This window comes from Lolium rigidum, chromosome 5 (assembly GCF_022539505.1).
Source record: "Lolium rigidum isolate FL_2022 chromosome 5, APGP_CSIRO_Lrig_0.1, whole genome shotgun sequence".
NCBI lineage: Eukaryota > Viridiplantae > Streptophyta > Magnoliopsida > Poales > Poaceae > Lolium > Lolium rigidum.
In genome coordinates this window covers 159,937,099-159,943,423 of record NC_061512.1, presented here as the reverse complement: position 1 = coordinate 159,943,423, position 6,325 = coordinate 159,937,099, and positions in this window count along the sequence as shown.

Genomic DNA, 6,325 nt, shown 5'->3' with positions numbered 1-6,325 from the left:
CGAGGACTGAGGGAGCAGGGAGGGAAGGAAAGATGACAGGAGGTAAAGAAAAGCTATGCATGCATGCCATATGCTTCCCTTTCCCGCCTCACTTGAAATCGAATCCACACAAACTAAATGAAGCGCGAAACAGCCATGAGAAACTCATGCATGAACGGGCAGTGTTTTAGCGTCCGGATGACATGAAACAACAACAATTTTACCTGCACTACTAGTACCTAGCTAGTGCCTACTTCTAGCTAGTTTGATTTTTGTTCATTTGGAACACCATGTCTCTCCATGATAAAAAAAAATCAATAGCATGGCCATAATATCACGAAGACCGGTGTCAGTTGTAAGTGGAAAAATGTTTGCTGAAAATTAAGACCAAAACTTTCACTTAAATCAATTAGCTAGAAGATAGCTTTTGTGTGGATATGGGCCCCAAAGTCCTAGCTAGAACTAGCACATATATGAGTCGGCAGGGCAGGCCACCAGCTTGAGAAGCCATGGTAGCTGCAGTTCATCAGCATCATCATCTCCATGGATCACCTACCCAACAACAACCCTCCTCTCTCAGCCCTTCCTGTCTGCAGCGGCAACCTCAAGGTCAGGGCATCAACGGAGGCAGTCCTCAAGGCCAAGCACCTCCTCCACGCCTTCGTCGTGAGGCACGCGGGCCGACTCGTCGGAGCCCTCGCCGGCGCAAGGTCAGCGCTCCTCTGCTTCCTCGACGCCAAGACTGGCCTCGTCGCCTCCAAGCTGAGGAGAAGGTCGACGACCATGGTCAGGAAGAAGGGCAAGGAACCATGCTGCTACGTCGGCGGCGGTGATGGCAGTGCCACCCCGACGCAATTCCTCAACCTGCTCCCTGACGGGGCCGTGCCGTCGTGGTCATCGCCGACAGAGTCCGGCGGAGGCGAGGGCGGTGGTGTGAGCTACTACGACTCGTCGTGGAACACCGTGATCCCCACCGACCAGCTGCCGCCGGTGATGGTGCCCGGCCGGTATCTCGAGCTGTCCGAGGAGGACGGAGTGGAGGAGGGTGCAGGTTGCAATGAGATCGACAGGCTCGCCGAGAGGTTCATAGCCAGGTGCCATGAGAGGTTCATACTGGAGAAGCAGGCGTCCTTCAGGAGGTTCCAGGAGATGCTGGCTAGAAGCTTCTAGAATCTTGTTTTTTTTTTCCATCATCATCACGCATTAATTCATGATCTTGGTCATGCTTTTTCTTAGTGCTACAATTTTGTCAAAATCTTTTCTTACTGACAAGATCAATCATAGCTTTGTAAGAGTTCATTTCTAGATGAATGATGAGTAGCAGTTGGTGGTCATAAGTAAGGTGTCGACTCATGGCATTGGGTCGTTTGAGTACTTATTTCCAATGGCAAATCATTTCTTTGCCCTTTTGAGTTGATAAAGAGAGTGGACTTTTGGAGCAGGTGTTTGGTGAGCACCCGTATCCATACCGTGTATACTGCATCAAGATTCGTGCAAATTCTTTTTGTTCCCCTCTCAAATAATTTCTCATTTTTGTATCTCTCACACCACACATTCTTTGAACAAAAAAAATTGCAGCTCACTTAAACATAACAATTGGAACGTGGGAAAAATATTTTAGATTTTTTATTTTATTATGTATATATATATTTCAAGAATTTTTTTGAATTTTAAATTATTTGAAATTTGTAATTGCACAAAAAAATTCCAAACTATTTTTGTCCCATTACATTTGTTATTTTTTAGTGACTTGCAAAAAAATCAAATCAAAATATGTAATATTTTGAGAGATATAAAAAAGAGAAAGTGGAAAAGTGTGAGGGTGCGCAGAGCGCACCTGCACTCTCACACTTTTCCCGTTGATAAAATGTTTACATGTTCATTTCCAGTATGCAACTTTTCACCATTCTTCGTCTCATTATTATATACGATTCAGTACTCGGTATATTTTGTTATGTGTTTACACTGTTGTTTTGATTCATTGCAATAGCTACTAGTTAGATTTAGTACTGCTGTCAGATTACCCTGAATCTTTTTCTTTTGCAGCCTCAGAGATATTCTGCAACGTTTGCACCTTTTAAGGCCTAATCGGAATAAAACCTTCAAAGTTCACAAATTATTCGACTTTTATTCCCTGTCAATTGCGCCAGAAAGATACAAAGACACATACCTAAAACAGCAAAAGGGAATGTATTGAAAAAATGTTGCTTGAGTACTCGTAAAAGACACACAAAGTGGAGAAGAGCTGATGATCAATATTTGCTTCAGTCGATATCCTGTCTTGGGGCCCTTTTACTCATTTAGAAAAGAGTGAAATCCGGCCTTGCTCTGCATGGTCATTGTATATAGGAAAACACAACTCGCAGTCACCAAAATATGATTCAGTGTTCCAACTATGGTTACGGAGCCGGTAGACGCGCGCATTTGTCAACGCGGCACTGCGTTGACCGGTCCACAATTTCTAAAAAACTTGCCTTGGACCGTTACATGATCAAGCGCTCTAGAACAAAACATGCACTGTGCCTCAGTTCTCTCTCTTTCTGTCTCTGCCAAGTGAGCTCACATGTTGGTTGTCCTTCTCCCGCCTTTGTTGTCCACCTTGGGCTCCATGGCGCCTTGACGAAAAGATCCCGGCTGAGGTGTCCGTTGATGCAAAGTATAACATGGGTAGCCCTTTCGTCACCGCGCCACATTAGCAAATACAGGGGTGATTTCTAATTTGTATTTTGTGACCCTAAGTAGCATATTCCTATGTAAGGTGGCGAAGCCCGACAAGTTTGATGACCACCAATGGATTTTACTCAACAAAAAATGCTAAATTAGTTGTTTGGGCGGCTACACATTGATCAACTAAGTGATTGGTTTCTCGGAAAGCTACAACTCTAGATCGGTTGCTACCCATGAAGTCATTGTATTTTAGTTTCCAAATATCTAAGGGCATGTAATTTTGTAGAAGGTATTTTCCAATATTTGGTTCGATATCATCTCTTTAAATGTTAGACATACAAAAAAAATGACAAGTCAAAACAAATTATACCATCTAGATAAAGACTTCACCGATACCAAAACTAGAAGAAAATAAATATTAGAACACTAATAAATGAATGGGATTTAAAAGCATATCAACAACGTGGCGTTGAGGTGTCATATGAGTGGCATCCACATTAATCAAAACCACTTGTGAAACCACATGATGTTGAAAAGTAGTCGTTTTGATAGTTGAAGGTTGTAGTTAAAAATGTTTTGGAGTTTATGCTCAAGGTTGAACTTTCCATAGTTCATGATTCAAAAATTGACCTTTTCACTTAATAATGGTTGGCACATTTTAAAAATATACCACACAACATGTTAATAGCTCAAGATTTTTCCCCTAACTTTTGGGAGAAACGAATCAATTATTTGAAATTATTGTGTTTGTATTCAAGGTGTGGGTCATACTCCAATAAAAAAATACTATTATATCTAAGAGCGACCATAGACCGAGCAACAATAGGATGCATATTTTCTACGAAAGATGGGTAAGGGATAAAAAGGAGAAATGAACAAGGAAAACACTAGAACACATGAAAAACCGAAGCAAAACCGCACAAGTCATAAACATTTACTTTTATTCGACAACTTCTGAAGAGGCATGTTCTTACCCGTGGAGTTTTGCTTTGTGAGATCCCCCCTCTCGCGTATGTAAAAAAGCCTCGTCGTATGCTCTCTATTATTCTCCCTTACTCTCGCAGTTTTTGAGACAAAATGCTTAAGGTGGTGAATAAGGCACCGTTTGTAATTTTATGACATTCAACTCTCTTATTTAGCTTCCAGCTCCGGACCATGTTGTGCAAGCGAGGCAATGAGAGGTGACTCTGGTGTAGAGCACACCATATTTGCGATTTCCTCCTCGAGACAATGTTGACATATTGTTCCACATACTGTCATATATTTTCTTCTTACATCCGCATTGCGTTGTGCCTAATGCTTATTATTATCCTTCCTCAATCCACATTGTCGAGTTTGTCTGAAGTTATACTCCTTCTCACTTGAGTGGTCCAGTTTGAGAGTGCCACGGGTCCGAAAAATAGATACTACATTATTATATTATCTAGATCTTCTTTGATTTGAAGATCAACTTTCTTATCTCGGAAACAGTTTAACCGGGGCAACAACTATGGAACACAACGTACAAGTGGTAATAGTGCTCAAAGCCAGCCTCGCTCAAACTCCATTGACCCAGAGATGCCCCCGCTTGCGGATGACATTGTGCCTGGAGTGATTGATGCTGATGGCCAGATCGTTGGGCAACCTGTTTTATCTGAAGAGGAGAGAAGGCTCGCTGAACGGATTGCGGAACTGAATATGTCTCTGAACCAGCATGAGAGGAGTGGTGCAGAGTCCAAAGGCCGGAACACCTCTGAGCCCATCATTCAATTCCCCGATGAGGATGGCCAGACCATGGGTGTGGAGGGGGCTAGAGTTTCAATTTCTGTAGAGATGATGGCACATGTGCAGCGCCTTCAGCATACAATGAGACAGGGGCCTGGTAATCTGCCCAGAATGTCGGGACCTCATGCGAGCGATATGATACCTACGTTGCAAGGCCTATCTAGCCTGCAGGTCTCTTTCGGGTCTGTCAATGACACCTCCATGCCAGCGGCTGACTCTGTGCTCGGCAAGCGCTTGGCTGATCAAGAAGCTCAGGGGGAACTTCATGACCAACAATCAGATGGGCACGCGGAGAAGAATCTTGGCGGCACCCCAAAGAAGGGGAAACTGCAAGATGCAAGGCATGGAAAGGCCGGTCAGCGTGAGGTGGAGGTGGTGTATAAGAGAAACAAGAAGACGACTCAAGCTGGCGCAAAGCTAGCGGGTAAACTGGCGAGACCAAACGTGTGGTCTCGCCAGCAGCAATGAGTTGCCTATCCTTCAACTGTCGGGGGGTCGGGAACGCCCCGACAGTTCGTGATATCGTTACTATTTCCCGGGCTTCGGATGCTCGTTTAGTCTTTTTGTGTGAAACTAGGCAAAATAAAAATAAAATGCGTCGTCTTCGTCTTAGGTTAGGTCTTAAAGGTTTTGATGGTGTCAATTCTGAAGGTCTTAGTGGTGGTCTCGCTTTGTTTTGGCATGAGAGTTGGTTTGTAGATATCAAAGCTATGAATAAAAACTATATTGATGCGTATGTTCCTGTGTCTCAAAACGCCCCTCTTTGGCGTCTTACTTGTGTTTATGGAGAGCCTCGAGTGGAAAATCGTCACACCTTTTGGGAGACTCTGCAGCATCTATGTATGGAATCTGATCTTCCCTGGTTAGTTTTTGGAGATTTTAATGAATGTCTCTGGCCAGAAGAGCACTTTTCGTGTACCCCAGTGCCTGTGAGGCAAATGGAAGATTTTAGAGATGCGCTTAACATATGTCATTTGCGTGATCTAGGCTTCTCTGGCACACCTTATACCTATGATAATAAAAGGAAGGGGAATGCAAATGTTAGGGTGAGATTAGATCGTGCAGTTGCAACTCATTCTTGGAGAGATTTGTTTTGTGACACAATCGTGCAGCATTTGGTTTCTCCCTCGTTCCGATCATCAACCAATTTTAATTAATTTGATGCAGGAACAACGGAGATGCCATCAAGCACCTAGAAGGCAATATGAAGTGTTTTGGGAACGGTCAATGGAATTGCCGTAAAAGATTGCTGCAGCCTGGGAGAGCACGAGGACGTAAAAATGATCCGGGGTCGGTGCACCGGGGACTGGACGGGGTCATGACCGAATCGCAGCAGAAGTGGAGTAAAAAGAAGTTTGGTAACGTCCTTTGTGAACTAGGAAAATCCAGGAAGAGGTTAGAAGAACTAATGCTTAAAGGAGCGAGATAATAGTGAAATAAGGAAGGAGACTGATCATATGAATGAGTTACTATACCGTGAAGAGATGCTCTGGTTGCAACGGTCGCGGATAAGCTGGCTCAAAGAAGGAGATCGCAATACGCGTTTCTTCCATCAAAAGGCGGTCTGGCGAGCCCGCAGGAACAAAATAAAAAAGCTGAAGAATGCTGAAGGGGAGTGGAAGGACACACCCTCCGATATGGAGAGGATGGCCACCTCGTATTTTCAAGAATTATTCACCCGTGACCCATCCTTAAATGCAGACGATCTGATCAACCTTTTTCAGGACAAAGTCACACCGGATATGAATGAGAACCTATGCAAAGATTTTACAGACACTGAAATTGGAGACGCACTCTTCCAGATAGGTCCTCTAAAAGCTCCAGGAGTGGATGGGTTTCCAGCGAGGTTCTATCAGCGGAACTGGGCAACACTGAAAGAGGAAGTTATTAATGCGGCGAAGGTCTTCTTTGTGAC